Raw genomic sequence first — 16942 nt, 5'->3', positions numbered from 1 at the left:
ATCTTCGACCACTGCACACCTGACAACTCCATGTCTGCCATCCTACTGCCTGCCCGTGTATGTGTATCCTCCCACAAAAACATAACAGCCCGCCTCTGTTCGCACAGTCTCTGAAGCATGTGCAGTGTTGAGTTCCACCTTGTTGCAACGTCTATGATTAGGCGATGCTGGGGAAGGTTCAAAGAACGCTGATAGGTCTGCATACGGCTGGAGTGTACGGGCGAACGGCGGATATGTGAGCAAAGTCCACGCACTTTGAGGAGCAGGTCGGATAACCCCGGATAACTTTTCAGGAAGCACTGCACCACCAGGTTTAAGGTGTCAGACAGGCAAGGAATGTGTTTCATTTGGGAAAGGGAGATGGCAGCCATGAAATTCCTTCCGTTATCACTCACTACCTTGCCTGCCTCAAGATCTACAGTGCCCAGCCACGACTGCGTTTCTTTCTGCAAGAACTCGGACAGAACTTCCGCGGTGTGTCTGTTATCGCCCAAACACTTCATAGCTAATACAGCCTGCTGACGTTTGCCAGTAGCTGCCCCATAATGGGAGACCTGGTGTGCAACAGTGGCAGCTGCGGATGGAGTGGTTGTGCGACTGCGGTCTGTGGACGAGCTCTCGCTTCTGCAGGAGGACGAAGAGGAGGAGGAGGGGGTGCGAACGGCTACAGCCAACTGTTTCCTAGACCGTGGGCTAGGCAGAACTGTCCCAAACTTGCTGTCCCCTGTGGACCCTGCATCCACAACATTCACCCAGTGTGCCGTGATGGACACGTAACGTCCCTGGCCATGCCTACTGGTCCATGCATCTGTTGTCAGGTGCACCTTTGTGCTCACAGATTGCCTGAGTGCATGGACGATGCGCTCTTTAACATGCTGGTGGAGGGCTGGGATGGCTTTTCTGGAAAAAAAGTGTCGACTGGGTAGCTCGTAGCGTGGTACAGCGTAGTCCATCAGGGCTTTGAAAGCTTCGCTTTCAACTAACCGGTAGGGCATCATCTCTAACGAGATTAGTCTAGCTATGTGGGCGTTCAAACCCTGTGTACGCGGATGCGAGGCTAAGTACTTCCTTTTTCTAACCATAGTCTCATGTAGGGTGAGCTGGACTGGAGAGCTGGAGATCGTGGAACTAGCGGGGGTGCCGGTGGACATGGCAGACTGAGAGACGGTGGGAGATGGTATTGTTGCCGCCGGTGCCCTAGATGCAGTGTTTCCTACTACAAAACTGGTGATTTCCTGACCCTGACTGCTTTGGCCTGGCAAAGAAACCTGCACAGATACTGCAGGTGGTGCAGAAAATGGTAGCCCTACACAGCCGGAAGGGATGTTGCGTTGCAGACTAGCTTTATTGGCCGAGAATGCTACAACCTTAAGGGACGTTTGGTAGTTAGTCCAGGCTTGCAAATGCATGGTGGTTAAATGTCTATGCATGCAACTTGTATTGAGACTTTTCAGATTCTGTCCTCTGCTTAAGGTAGTTGAACATTTTTGACAGATGACTTTGCGCTGATCAATTGGATGTTGTTTAAAAAAATGCCAGACTGCACTCTTTCTAGCATCGGATACCTTTTCAGGCATTGCAGACTGAGCTTTAACCGGATGGCCACGCTTTCCTCCAACAGGTTTTGGCTTTGCCACGCGTTTTGGGCAAGATACGGGCCCGGCAGATGGAACCTGTTGCGATGTTGATGCCTGCTGCGGCCCCTCCTCCTCCGCTTCAGAACTGCTGCCGCCTGCACCCTGTTCCCCCAATGGCTGCCAATCGGGGTCAAGAACTGGGTCATCTATTACCTCTTCTTGTAGCTCGTGTGCAACTTCGTCTGTGTCACCGTGTCGGTCGGTGGTATAGCGTTCGTGATGGGGCAACATAGTCTCATCAGGGTCTGATTCTTGATCATTACCCTGCGAGGGCAATGTTGTGGTCTGAGTCAAAGGACCAGCATAGTAGTCTGGCTGTGGCTGTGCATCAGTGCACTCCATGTCAGATTCAACTTGTAATGGGCATGGACTGTTAACTGCTTCACTTTCTAAGCCAGGGACGGTATGTGTAAAGAGCTCCATGGAGTAACCCGTTGTGTCGCCTGCTGCATTCTTCTCTGTTGTTGTTTTTGCTGAAGAGGACAAGGAAGCGACTTGTCCCTGACCGTGAACATCCACTAACGACGCGCTGCTTTGACATTTACCAGTTTCACGAGAGGAGGCAAAAGAGCTAGAGGCTGAGTCAGCAAGATAAGCCAAAACTTGCTCTTGCTGCTCCGGCTTTAAAAGCGGTTTTCCTACTCCCAGAAAAGGGAGCGTTCGAGGCCTTGTGTAGCCAGACGACGAACCTGGCTCCACAGCTCCAGACTTAGGTGCAATATTTTTTTTCCCACGACCAGCTGATGCTCCACCACTACCACTACCCTCATTACCAGCTGACAATGAACGCCCCCGGCCACGACCTCTTCCACCAGACTTCCTCATTGTTTTAAAAACGTAAACAAACTAACGGTATTTGTTGCTGTCACACAACTTACACGGTGAGCTATAACTTCAGTATGATTTAGCTACCCCTTTACAGGTGAGTGAGACCACAACGAAAATCAGGCACAATGTTACACACTCTGTTGTTGGTGGCAACAAATGAGATGGCACACACGCAGGACTGTCACTGAAGCACAAATGTAAATATTAATCTCCCACTGATTTTTTTTTTTTTTTTTCAGGGAGACTTTAGGAAAAAAAAATAATAGAATAAAATGATTTTTTCAGGAAGAATTTAGAAACCAAATAAAATAAAATGATTTTTTTCAGGGAGAATTTAGAAAACAAATAAAACAAAAAAAGGCTTTCTATGGCCCACTGAGTCAGAGATGACGCACACAGGAGTCAGGAGTGGCACACAAGCCCAGAGGCCAATATTTATCTCCCACTGATTGATGTAGTGATTTTTTCAGGTAGATTTTGGAACCCAAATCAAGCTAAAAAAATATTAGGCTTTCTATGGTCACAATTGGAGAGAGAGAGAGAGATGGCACACCCAGGAGTCAAGACTGGCACACAAGCTGAAAGGGCAATATTAATCTCCCACTGATTTTTTTTTTTTTTTTTTTTTCAGGGAGACTTTAGGAAAAAAAATAATAGAATAAAATGATTTTTTCAGGAAGAATTTAGAAACCAAATAAAATAAAATGATTTTTTCAGGGAGAATTTAGAAAACAAGTAAAACAAAAAAAGGCTTTCTATGGCCCACTGAGTGAGAGATGACGCACACAGGAGTCAGGAGTGGCACACAAGCCCAGAGGCCAATATTTATCTCCCACTGATTGATGTAGTGATTTTTTCAGGTAGATTTTGGAACCCAAATCAAGCTAAAAAAATAATAGGCTTTCTATGGCCCACAATTGGAGAGAGAGAGAGAGAGATGGCACACCCAGGAGTCAAGACTGGCACACAAGCAGAAAGGGCAATATTAATCTCCCACTGATTTGATTTTTTTTTTTTTTCAGGGAGACTTTAGGAAAAAAAAATAATAGAATACAATGATTTTTTCAGGAAGAATTTAGAAACCAAATAAAATAAAATGATTTTTTCAGGGAGAATTTAGAAAACAAATAAAACAAAAAAAGGCTTTCTATGGCCCACTGAGTGAGAGATGACGCACACAGGAGTCAGGAGTGGCACACAAGCCCAGAGGCCAATATTTATCTCCCACTGATTGATGTAGTGATTTTTTCAGGTAGATTTTGGAACCCAAATCAAGCTAAAAAAATATTAGGCTTTCTATGGCCCACAATTGGAGAGAGAGAGAGAGATGGCACACCCAGGAGTCAAGACTGGCACACAAGCAGAAAGGGCAATATTAATCTCCCACTGATTTGTTTTTGTTTTTTTTCAGGGAGACTTTAGGAAAAAAAAATAATAGAATACAATGATTTTTTCAGGAAGAATTTAGAAACCAAATAAAATAAAATGATTTTTTCAGGGAGAATTTAGAAAACAAATAAAACAAAAAAAGGCTTTCTATGGCCCACTGAGTCAGAGATGACGCACACAGGAGTCAGGAGTGGCACACAAGCCCAGAGGCCAATATTTATCTCCCACTGATTGATGTAGTGATTTTTTCAGGTAGATTTTGGAACCCAAATCAAGCTAAAAAAATAATAGGCTTTCTATGGCCCACAATTGGAGAGAGAGAGATGGCACACCCAGGAGTCAAGACTGGCACACAAGCAGAAAGGGCAATATTAATCTCCCACTGATTTTTTATTTTTTTTTTTTTCAGGGAGACTTTAGGAAAAAAAAATAATAGAATAAAATGATTTTTTCAGGAAGAATTTAGAAACCAAATAAAATAAAATGATTTTTTCAGGGAGAATTTAGAAGACAAATAAAACAAAAAAAGGCTTTCTATGGCCCACTGAGTGAGAGATGACGCACACAGGAGTCAGGAGTGGCACACAAGCCCAGAGGCCAATATTTATCTCCCACTGATTGATTTATTGATTTTTTCAGGTAGAATTTAGAACCCAAATCAACCAAAAACATAAATAGGCTTTCTATGGCCCACTATTTGTGAGAGAGATGGCACACTCAGGACTGGCACACAAGCCCAGAGGCCAATATTAATCTCCCACTTTTTTTTTTTTTTTTCAGGGAAAATTTATAAACCCAATAAAAAAATAAATAAATAGGCTTTCTATGGCCCACTATCTGAGAGAGAGAGATGGCACGCTTAGGACTGGCACACAAGCCCAAAGGCCAATATTAATCTCCCACTGATTGATTTATTGATTTTTTCAGGTAGAATTTAGAACCCAAATAAAGCAAAAAAAAAAAAAATGGGCTTTCTATGGCCCACTGAGTGAGTGATGATGCACACAGGAGTGGCACACAAGCCCTGAGGCCAATATTTTTCTCCCACTGATTGATGTAGTGATTTTTTCAGGTAGATTTTAGAACCCAAATCAAGCAAAAAAATAAATAGGCTTTCTATGGCCCACTGAGTGAGTGATGGCACACACAGGAGTCAGGAGTGGCACACAAGCCCTGAGGCCAATATTTTTCTCCCACTGATTGATGTAGTGATTTTTTCAGGTAGATTTTATAACCCAAATCAAGCAAAAAAATAAATAGGCTTTCTATGGCCCACTGAGTGAGAGATGGCACACACAGGGATGGCACTCTAGCAGAAATGTCAATCTTAATCTCCCACAAAAAAAAAAAAAAAACAGGGAGTGTCCAACAATTACTATCTCCCTGCAGTAATCTCAGCCAGGTATGGCAGGCAGCAATAAGGAGTGGACTGATGCACAAATTAAATAAAGAGTGTGGACAAACAAAAAAGATAGCTGTGCAGAAAGGAAGGAACAAGAGGATTTGTGCTTTGAAAAAAGCAGTTGGTTTGCACAGCGGCGTACACACAGCAATGCAGCTATCAGGGAGCCTTCTAGGGCAGCCCAATGAGCTACAGCGCTGAGGAAAAAAAAAATGTAGCTTCCACTGTCCCTGCACACCGAAGGTGGTGCTGGGCAGTGGAAATCGCTACATCACAAGCGGTTTGGTGGTTAATGGACCCTGCCTAACGCTATCCCTGCTTCTGACGAAGCGGCAGCAACCTCTCCCTAAGCTCAGATCAGCAGCAGTAACATGGCGGTCGGCGGGAACGCCCCTTTATAGCTCTTGTGACGCCGCAGACAGCAAGCCAATCACTGCAATGCCCTTCTCTAAGATGGTGGGGACCAGGACCTATGTCATCACACTGCCCACACTCTGCGTTTACCTTCATTGGCTGAGAAATGGCGCTTTTCGTGTCACTGAAACGCGACTTTGGCGCGAAAGTCGCGTACCGCATGGCCGACCCCGCACAGGGGTCGGATCGGGTTTCATGAAACCCGACTTTGACAAAAGTCGGCGACTTTTGAAAATGAACGACCCGTTTCGCTCAACCCTAGTGCTCGGGCTAAGCCCTGCTGTGCTCGTGCCAGTGGGTTGCTTTTGCCCTTGCCGGTCCCGAAGAGGCCTTGGACACATATCTCTATGGATTTTATTTCAGATCTTCCCGTTTCTCAAAAGATGTCAGTCATTTGGGTGGTCTGTGATCGCTTTTCTAAGATGGTCCATCTGGTACCCTTATCTAAATTGCCTTCCTCCTCTGATTTGGTGCCATTGTTCTTCCAGCATGTGGTTCGTTTGCATGGCATTCCAGAGAATATCGTTTCTGACAGAGGTTCCCAGTTTGTTTCGAGGTTTTGGCGAGCCTTTTGTGGTAGGATGGGCATTGACTTGTCTTTTTCCTCGGCTTTCCATCCTCAGACTAATGGCCAGACCGAAAGAACCAATCAGACCTTGGAAACCTATCTGAGATGCTTTGTTTCTGCCGATCAGGATGACTGGGTGTCCTTTTTGCCTTTGGCTGAGTTCGCCCTTAAAAATCGGGCCAGCTCGGCTACCTTGGTTTCGCCATTTTTCTGCAATTCTGGGTTCCATCCTCGTTTCTCTTCAGGACAGGTTGAGTCTTCGGACTGTCCTGGTGTGGATACTGTGGTGGACAGGTTGCAGCAGATTTGGACTCATGTAGTGGACAATTTGACCTTGTCCCAGGAGAAGGCTCAACGTTTCGCTAATCGCAGACGCCGTGTGGGTCCCCGACTTCGTGTTGGGGAACTGGTTTGGTTATCTTCTCATCATATTCCTATGAAGGTTTCCTCTCCTAAGTTTAAACCTCGTTTCATTGGTCCGTATAGGATTTCTGAGGTTCTTAATCCTGTGTCTTTTCGTCTGACCCTCCCAGATTCTTTTTCCATACATAACGTATTCCATAGGTCATTGTTGCGGAGATATGTGGCACCTATGGTTCCATGTGTTGACCCTCCTGCCCCGGTTTTGGTGGAGGGGGAATTGGAGTATAATGTGGAGAAGATTTTGGATTCTCGTGTTTCAAGACGGAAACTCTAGTATCTGGTTAAATGGAAGGGGTATGCTCAGGAAGATAATTCCTGGGTTTTTGCCTCTGATGTCCATGCTCCCGATCTTGTTGGTACCTTTCATGTGGCTCATCCTGGTCGGCCTGGGGGCTCTGGTGAGGGTTCGGAGACCCCTCCTCAAGGGGGGGTACTGTTGTGAATTCTGTGGCAGAGCTCCCTACTGTGGTCACAAGTGGTACTTCGGCTGATTCTCTCTGGGAGCTTCGGTTTGTGGAGGAAAGTGGTACTGCGGCTTCTGAGTTTCCTCCCTCAGGTGATCTGGTGAGGTCGTTAGGTGCTTCTCTACTTAACTCCACCTAATGCTTTGATCTATGCTTCCTGTCAATGTTCCAGTGTTGGACTTGTTTTTCCCTGGATCATTCCTGTGGCCTGCTGCTCTGCATAGCTAAGTTCTTCTTTGCTATTTGTTTGCTATTTTTTCTGTCCAGCTTGTCTAATTGTTTTGCTGGAAGCTCTGGGACGCAAAGGGTGTACCTCCGTGCCGTTAGTTCGGTACGGAGGGTCTTTTTGCCCCCTTTGCGTGGTTTTCTTTAGGGTTTTGTGTAGACCGCAAAGTTATCTTTCCTATCCTCGCTCTGTTAAGAAAGTCGGGCCTCACTTTGCTGAATCTGTTTCATCCCTACGTTTGTCTTTTCATCTTAACTCACAGTCATTATATGTGGGGGGCTGCCTTTTCCTTTGGGGTATTTCTCTGAGGCAAGGTAGGCTTATTTTCTATCTTCAGGCTAGTTAGTTTCTCAGGCTGTGCCGAGTTGCATAGGTAGAGTTAGGCGCAATCCACGGCTGCCTCTAGTGTTGTTTGGAGAGGATTAGGGATTGCGGTCTGCAGAGTTCCCACGTCTCAGAGCTCGTTCTATTATTTTGGGTTATTGTCAGATCACTGTATGTGCTCTGACCGCTATGTCCATTGTGATACTGAATTGCCTATCACAACTCCCTATGACTGTCCTATTGACCTCTTGCCTGGAGCTGAACCTCCTCGGGGAAGGGTATATCCCCTCTCTCTCCCTGAGACGGAGGCTATGTCTCAATACATCCAGGAGAATTTGGCAAGAGGGTTCATTAGGAAGTCAGTGTCTCCTGCAGGGGCGGGATTCTTCTTCGTACAGAAGAAGAACGGGGAATTACGTCCTTGCATCGATTACAGGGGTCTCAATGCTATCACCATTAAAAATAAGTACCCGTTGCCCCTGATATCGGAGCTCTTTGATAGGCTAAGGGGAGCAAAGATAGTCACCAAACTAGATCTGCGGGGTGCCTACAACCTGATTCGCATCCGTGAGGGGGACGAATGGAAAACGGCTTTCAATACCAGGGATGGGCACTATGAGTACCTGGTGATGCCCTTCGGGCTCTGTAATGCACCTGCCGTTTTTCAGGACTTTGTCAATGATATCTTCCGGGATATGCTTTCCACCTCGGTTGTAGTCTATCTGGATGATATTCTCATCTTCTCTCCAGATATTGACTCCCACCGGAGAGATGTTGGCAGAGTCTTCGAACTCTTACGAGCGAATTCTCTTTATGCAAAGTTGGAGAAGTGTGTGTTTGAGCAGGAGTCTTTACCTTTCCTGGGCTATATCATCTCGGCCCAGGGATTGGCTATGGATCCTGCCAAACTACAGGCTGTGATGGACTGGCAAGAACCCCATTCTCTTAAAGTGGTGCAGCGCTTTATGGGGTTCATAAATTACTATCGCCAGTTCATCCCCCACTTCTCCACTTTGGTAGCTCCCTTGGTATCCCTCACCAAGAAGGGAGCGAATCCCAAATTGTGGTCGGAAGAGGTCTCCAAGGCCTTCACTTCTATAAAGTCCCATTTTGCTAGCGCTCCCATCTTACATCGTCCCGATGTGGATAAGCCATTCCTTATGGAGGTGGATGCCTCATCCGTTGGTGCTGGAGCAGTTCTCTATCAAAAGGATGCTCAAGGTCGGAAGCATCCATGCTTCTTCTTCTCAAAGACCTTCACACCAGCGGAGAGAAATTATTCCATCGGGGATAGGGAGTTGCTAGCAATGAAGTTTGCCTTTTCGGAGTGGAGACATCTTTTGGAGGGTGCTCGGTTTCCATTCCAAGTCTTCACGGACCACAAAAATTTGGTCTATTTGCGTACAGCCCAGCGGCTGAATTCTCCTCAGGCCAGATGGTCCTTGTTTTTCTCCCGGTTCCACTTCACTCTACATTATCTCGCCGGGGAGAAGAACATTCGTGCTGACGCTCTCTCTCGCTCCCTTGTGTCAACTGAGGAGGAGGAGGAGCCTCGGCTTATTGTCCCTTCGGAGAGTCTGAGAACCGTAGCTCCGGTTTCGCTTGAGTCTGTGCCTCCGGGCAAGACTTTTGTTCCCATCAATTTGCGACCAGAGGTTCTCTCTTGGGCTCATTTGTCCAGAGTGGGTGGACACTTTGGGGCAAAGAGGACATCTGAGTTGCTTGCGAGAATGTACTGGTGGCCACATACGGTTCGTGACATCGGAGACTACGTTCGGGCATGTGTCTCTTGTGCCAAAAATAAGTCTCTCTGTCAACGGCCAGCAGGTTTGTTATACCCTCTGCCGGTGGCAGACAGGCCCTGGAAGATGGTCGGGATGGACTTTGTGGTGGGTTTGCCCAAGTCTCTTGGTGTACCATCATTTGGGTAATCACCGACCATTTTTCTAAAATGGTGCATTTGGTGCCGCTTCCTCGGCTACCTTCTGCACGGGCCTTAGCAGCGTTGTTTATTAAACACATCTTCCGCCTTCATGGTATGCCAGACAAAATTGTCAGTGATTGGGGTCCCCAGTTTGCGTCTCGGTTCTGGAGAGAGCTTTGTCCTCTTCTCAGTATTGAGTTGAATCTCTCTTCGGCATATCATCCCGAGACGAATGGGTTGGTGGAGAAAGCCAACCAGACCTTGGTCACATATCTGCGACATTTTGTCTCTGCTAGGCAAGATGACTGGGCATCTTTGCTACTGTGGGCGGAGTTTGCTCTGAACAATGCTGTAGCTGACTCCACTGGACAGACCCCATTCCTCCTTAACTATGGTCAGCATCCGTGGGTACCTGTGCCCATGCCCGTGTCTTCCGCCGATTCCAGGGTGGCAGACTGGGCTGTGGAGGCATGGGACATTTGGGATCGCACTCAGGATGCCATTCGGGCTTCCAAGGAGAGAATGAGGTCCTCCGCCGACGCACATCGGCGCCCCGCTCCAACCTTTGCTCCTGGCGACATAGTGTGGCTCTCCGCCCGTAACATCAGGCTGCGAGTTGAGTCTACTAAGTTTGCACCTCGCTACTTAGGTCCTTTTAAGGTCCTCGAACAGGTTAATCCTGTGGTTTACCGTCTAGCCCTTCCTCCACGCCTAGGTATCACTGACACCTTTCATGTGTCCCTCCTTAAGCCCGTGTACATGTTCCGGTTTTCTGAGTCATCTACTGGGACGTCGGGTTCGTCTACGGACGATTACGAGGTGAACGCTATCTTGGGGTGCAAGGTGGTTTGTGGCAAAAAATTTTATTTGGTGGACTGGAGGGGTTACGGTCCTGAGAGCCTGCTGAGCACATTCGGGCTCCGCAGCTCATTGCTGACTTCGAACGTAGCGAGGCCCAAGGAGGGAGGGGCCCTCCCTCGGGGGGGAAGGGTTAGGGGTCGAGTTCCCAATTCTGCACAGGGGGAATCTTGGGCCGCTTCTGCTGCGGTCTCCCATTCTTCTCCTGCCGCAGGTAAACCTGCTCAGCAGAGACGTCGGTCCTTGCGTCTGGCTCAGTCTCACTCTGTGCTTAGGCTTGCTGTTGCTTCTCCAGCTTTTGCCATTAAAGCCAGTGCTGGGCAGCAGCGAGCGGACGCTTTTGGGACTAAGTCCTCCTTTTTCCCTTCTGAGCATGCCCAGGGTGAGATCTCCCGTTGGAGATCAAGGGTCACATGCTCAGATGCTGCAGTGGTTCCCATTGGTCCTCCTGGCAGGTCCTGAAAGGGCTAACTTCTGTGGCAGCTGCCCATTGGTCCTTTATTTGGAAGGTCCTGAAAGTACTACAGCTATATAAGCTTCGCATGACCGCACGGCCATGCGCTAGTGTAAAATTGCATACGTGTGTTAGTTGTGAGTGCAAGTCATTCATTAAATACCCCTACCCTATTGTATGACTGTTCGCGTATGGTGTATGGCTGCTATCTAGCGCCCGACTAACCACTCAACGTGTCACACACGTATCATCGTCTATTGCTGTGACCGCCAGTGCGGCGCAACACGCCAGTTGTGTGCTTCCTGACCCACGTCTGGGTGCTTAGTGGTGTCTGCCAGCACGGCACAGTTCGCACTTCGGTGCGCCAATTATATCAGTTACCTAACACACCCAGTTGCGGTGTTGTGCGCAAGTAGTCTGTACGGACTTCAATCCTGAGTCTTGGGGTTGTGTTAGCTGACTCCTTGCTTGCACTCTTTAGTGCGGTATTGCGGACCTGTGGCTTTACCGGGTTCGCTTCCACCGCCATATTACGCTGCCATTTACTAGCAGCAGGTTTTCACCTGCACGGTGGACCCTGGACTGCGAACGCATCTATTACATCTTATTCTTGGTGCGTTCCGCCAGTCCTAACACGCGCCTTCCCTTCCGAGCCCTGCAGTGTGCCCAAACAGTGGTTTACCCCCACATATGAGGTATCGGCGTACTCGGGAGAAATTGCTCAACAAATTTTAGGATCCATTTTATCCTATTGCCTATGTGAAAATGAAAAAATTGAGGCGAAAATAAATTTTTTGTGAAAAAAAAGTACTTTTTCATTTTTATGGATCAATTTGTGAAGCACATGAGGGTTTAAAGTGCTCACTACGCATCTAGATAAGTTCCTTGAGGGGTCCAGTTTCCAAAATGGGGTCACTTGTGGGGAAGCTACAATGTTTAGGCACACAGGGTCTCTCCAAACGCGACATGGTGTCCGCTAACGATGGAGATAATTTTTCATTCAAAAAGTCAAATGGCGCTCCTTCCCTTCCGAGCCTTACCATGTGCCCAAACAGTGGTGTACCCCCCCATGTGAGGTATCGGTGTACTCAGGAGAAATTGCCCAACAAATTTTAGGATCCATTTTATCCTGTTGCCCATGTGAAAATGAAAAAATTGAAGCTAAAAGAATTTTTTTGTGAAAAAAAAGTACTTTTTCATTTTTACGGATCAATTTGTGAAGCACCTGGGGGTCTAAAGGGCTCACTATGCATCTAGATAAGTTCCTTGGGGTGTCTAGTTTCCAAAATGGGGTCACTTGTGGGGGAGCTCCAATTTTTAGGCACACGGGCGCTCTCCAAATGTGACATGGTGTCCGCTAAAGAGTGCAGCCAATTTTTCATTCAAAAAGTCAAATGGCGCTCCTTCCCTTCCAAGCCCTGCCTTGCACCCAAACAGTGGTTTACCCCCACATATGAGGTATCAGCGTACTCAGGACAAATTGGACAACAACTTCCGTGCTTCAGTTTCTCCTTTTACCATTGGGAAAATAAAAAAATTGTTGCTGAAAGATCATTTTTGTGACTAAAAAGTTAAATGTTCATTTTTTCCTTCCATGTTGCTTCTGCTGCTGTGAAGCACCTGAAGGGTTAATAAACTTCTGGAATGTGGTTTTGTGCACCTTGAGGGGTGCAGTTTTTAGAATGGTGTCACTTTTGGGTATTTTCAGCCATATAGACCCCTCAAACTGACTTCAAATGTGAGGTAGTCCATAAAAAAATGGTTTTGTAAATTTCGCTGTAAAAATGAGAAATCGCTGGTCAAATTTTAACCCTTATAACTTCCTAGCAAAAAAAAATTTTGGTTCCAAAATTGTGCTGATGTAAAGTAGACGTGTGGGAAATGTTATTTATTAACTATTTTGTGTCACATATCTCTCTGGTTTAACAGAATAAAAATTCAAAATGTGAAAATTGCGAAATTTTCAAAATTTTCGCCAAATTTCCGTTTTTATCACAAATAAACACAGAATTTATTGACCTAAATTTACGACTAACATGAAGCCCAATATGTCACAAAAAAACATTCTCAGAACCGCTAGGATCCATTGAAGCGTTCCTGAGTTATTACCTCATAAAGGGACACTGGTCAGAATTGCAAAAAACGGCAAGGTCTTTAAGGTCAAAATAGGCTGGGTCATGAAGAGGTTAATCAAACTGCAGTGGGGCTAGTACTTGGGTTGGGGCCTACTACCAGTGTCTGCCGCTCCAAGGTGTTCTCCTGGTTGCCTTTCCTGAGCTTCAATTTGCAGGCTCTTCTTAAATAGTTTTTTAATGAAACAGCTGCAGTGGGGCTACTAGTTGGGTTGGGGCCTACTACCAGTGTCTGCCGCTCCAAGGTGTTCTCCAGGTTGCCTTTCCTGAGCTTCAATCTTCAGGCTCTTGTTAAATAGTTTTTTTAATGAAACAACTGCAGTGGGGCTACTAGTTGGGTTGGGGCCTACTACCAGTGTCTGCCGCTCCAAGGTGTTCTCCAGGTTGCCTTTCCTGAGCTTCAATCTTCAGGCTCTTGTTAAATAGTTTTTTAATGAAATAACTACAGTGGGGCTACTAGTTGGGTTGGGGCCTACTACCAGTGTCTGCCGCTCCAAGGTGTTCTCCAGGTTGCATTTCCTGAGCTTCAATCTTCAGGCTCCTGTTAAATAGTTTTTTAATGAAATAACTACAGTGGGGCTACTAGTTGGGTTGGGGCCTACTACCAGTGTCTGCCACTCCAAGGTGTTCTCCAGGTTGCCTTTCCTGAGCTTCAACCTTCAGGCTCTTGTTAAATAGTTTTTTAATTAAACAACTGCAGTGGGGCTACTAGTTGGGTTGGGGCCTACTACCAGTGTCTGCCGCTCCAAGGTGGTCTCCAGGTTGCGTTTCCTGAGCTTCAATTTGCAGGCTCTTCTTAAATAGTTTTTTAATCAAACTGCAGTGGGGCTAGTACTTGGGTTGCGGCCTACTACCAGTGTCTGCTGCTCCAAGGTGTCCTCCTGGTTGCATTTCCTGAGCTTCAATTTGCAGGCTCTTCTTAAATAGTTTTTTAATCAAACTGCAGTGGGGCTAGTACTTGGGTTGGGGCCTACTACCAGTGTCTGCCGCTCCTAGGTGTTCTCCTGGCTGCCTTTCCTGAGCTTCAACCTTCAGGCTCTTGTTAAATAGTTTTTTAATGAAACAACTGCAGTGGGGCTACTAGTTGGGTTGGGGCCTACTTCCAGTGTCTGCCGCTCCAAGGTGTTCTTCAGGTTGCCTTTCCTGAGCTTCAATCTTCAGGCTCTTGTTAAATAGTTTTTTAATGAAACAACTGCAGTGGGGCTACTAGTTGGGTTGGGGCCTACTACCAGTGTCTGCCGCTCCAAGGTGTTCTCCAGGTTGCCTTTCCTGAGCTTCAAACGTCAGGCTCTTGTTAAATAGTTTTTTAATGAAACAACTGCAGTGGGGCTACTAGTTGGGTTGGGGCCTACTACCAGTGTCTGCCGCTCCAAGGTGTTCTCCAGGTTGCCTTTCCTGAGCTTCAACCTTCAGGCTCTTGTTAAATAGTTTTTTAATTAAACAACTGCAGTGGGGCTACTAGTTGGGTTGGGGCCTACTTCCAGTGTCTGCCGCTCCAAGGTGTTCTCCAGGTTGCCTTTCCTGAGCTTCAATCTTCAGGCTCTTGTTAAATAGTTTTTTAATAAATAACTACAGTGGGGCTACTAGTTGGGTTTGGGCCTACTACCAGTGTCTGCCGCTCCAAGGTGTTCTCCAGGTTGCCTTTCCTGAGCTTCAACCTTCAGGCTCTTGTTAAATAGTTTTTTAATTAAACAACTGCAGTGGGGCTACTAGTTGGGTGGGGGCCTACTACCAGTGTCTGCCGCTCCAAGGTGATCTTCAGGTTGCCTTTCCTGAGCTTCAACCTTCAGGCTCTTGTTAAATAGTTTTTTAAGGAAACAACTGCATTGGGGCTACTAGTTGGGTTGGGGCCTACTACCAGTGTCTGCCGCTCCAAAGTGTTCTCCAGGTTGCCTTTCCTGAGCTTCAAACTTCAGGCTCTTGTTAAATAGTTTTTTAATGAAACAACTGCAGTGGGGCTACTAGTTGGGTTGGGGCCTACTACCAGTGTCTGCCGCTCCAAGGTGTTCTCCAGGTTGCCTTTCCTGAGCTTCAATCTTCAGGCTCTTGTTAAATAGTTTTTTAGTGAAACAACTGCAGTGGGGCTACTAGTTGGGTTGGGGCCTACTACCAGTGTCTGCCGCTCCAAGGTGCTCTCCAGGTTGCCTTTCCTGAGCTTCAATCTTCAGGCTCTTGTTAAATAGTTTTTTAATGAAACAACTGCAGTGGGGCTACTAGTTGGGTTGGGGCCTACTACCAGTGTCTGCCGCTCCAAGGTGTTCTCCAGGTTGCCTTACCTGAGCTTCAATCTTCAGGCTCTTGATAAATATTTTTTTAATGAAACAACTGCAGTGGGGCTACTAATTGGGTTGGGGCCTACTACCAGTGTCTGCCGCTCCTAGGTGTTCTCCAGGTTGCCTTTCCTGAGCTTCAATCTTCAGGCTCTCGTTAAATAGTTTTTTAATGAAACAACTGCAGTGGGGCTACTAGTTGGTTTGGGGCCTACTACCAGTGTCTGCCGCTCCAAGGTGTTCTCCTGGTTGCCTTTCCTGAGCTTCAATTTGCAGGCTCTTCTTAAATAGTTTTTTAATCAATCTGCAGTGGGGCTAGTACTTGGGTTGGGGCCTACTACCAGTGTCTGCCGCTCCTAGGTGTTCTCCTGGTTGCCTTTCCTGAGCTTCAACCTTCAGGCTCTCGTTAAATAGTTTTTTAATCAAACTGCAGTGGGGCTAGTACTTGGGTTGGGGCCTACTACCAGTGTCTGCCGCTCCAAGGTGTTCTCCTTGTTGCCTTTCCTGAGCTTCAACCTTCAAGCTCTCGTTAAATAGTTTTTTAATCAAACTGCAGTGGGGCTAGTACTTGGGTTGGGGCCTACTACCAGTGTCTGCCGCTCCAAAGTGTTCTCCTGGTTGCCTTTCCTGAGCTGCAACCTTCAGGCTCTCGTTAAATAGTTTTTTAATCAAACTGCAGTGGGGCTAGTACTTGGGTTGGGGCCTACTACCAGTGTTTGCCGCTCCTTGATGTTCTCCTCCACTGAACAAACCAGTGCCGCCTGTTTACTTCTGTTACCAATTTTGAACTGCATTTAGCCTACTTACTGATTTGGGCCTACTCACTGTGTCAGCCTCTCATTACAGTTGTACTCCACTGAACAAAGCAATGCCCCCTGGTTAGTCCTGTTACCAATTTTGAACTGCATTTAGCCCACTTTATTATTTGGGCCTATATCTGTGTTTCCTCCTCATCCTGCCCATTGCCCAGCCAGTGCTAGTCTGCTGGTACATTGACCCAGAACGCTACATTCCCCGTGCACGCTACACAGCCAGAATGTGACCCTGCTGAAAGTCAGGTTCCCCTTCCCGCATACCATACCACCTTACACGGGGACAAAGAGGAAGGTGCAGATGAAAGTGCAGGTTCCTTCATCAGGTGGGGGGGGAATACTCGTTGGCGACGTCACTGGCACAGGGCCCCTCATAGTACGCAAAAGTGTTGCTGCCGGTGGGAGGCGCCCCCGCCGTGCAAACACACCGCCATACTTTGAGGGGCCCTGTGCCAGTGCCAATGCCAACGAGTGGGCCCCCCCTGCTTGCTCAGGATCACAGCACTTGCAAAGTTGAAATACTTACCTCTCCCTGCTCCACTGCCGTGACGTGGTCCAGATTTCCTGGGCCCACTAAATACTTGAACCAGCCCTACCCCCCACAACTTTAGCCAAATGACGACCAATTTCCAATGCCTTACAATTATTATAAGGTAAATTAAGATTGACAAGCTTTAGTAACAAGAATGGATGTTTTTGCCATTAAAATGGGCACTCTAGGTGTTTTCCTGGCCCCCACTCACTGCCGACTTGCATTGGGTTTCGTGTTTCAGTCGATCCCGACTTTACGACATAATCGGCCGATTTCACTCGACCC

The sequence above is a fragment of the Ranitomeya imitator genome, chromosome 4 (assembly GCF_032444005.1).
Source record: "Ranitomeya imitator isolate aRanImi1 chromosome 4, aRanImi1.pri, whole genome shotgun sequence".
In the NCBI taxonomy this organism is placed as follows: Eukaryota; Metazoa; Chordata; class Amphibia; order Anura; family Dendrobatidae; genus Ranitomeya; species Ranitomeya imitator.
Note: the sequence above shows the minus strand (reverse complement) of the source record.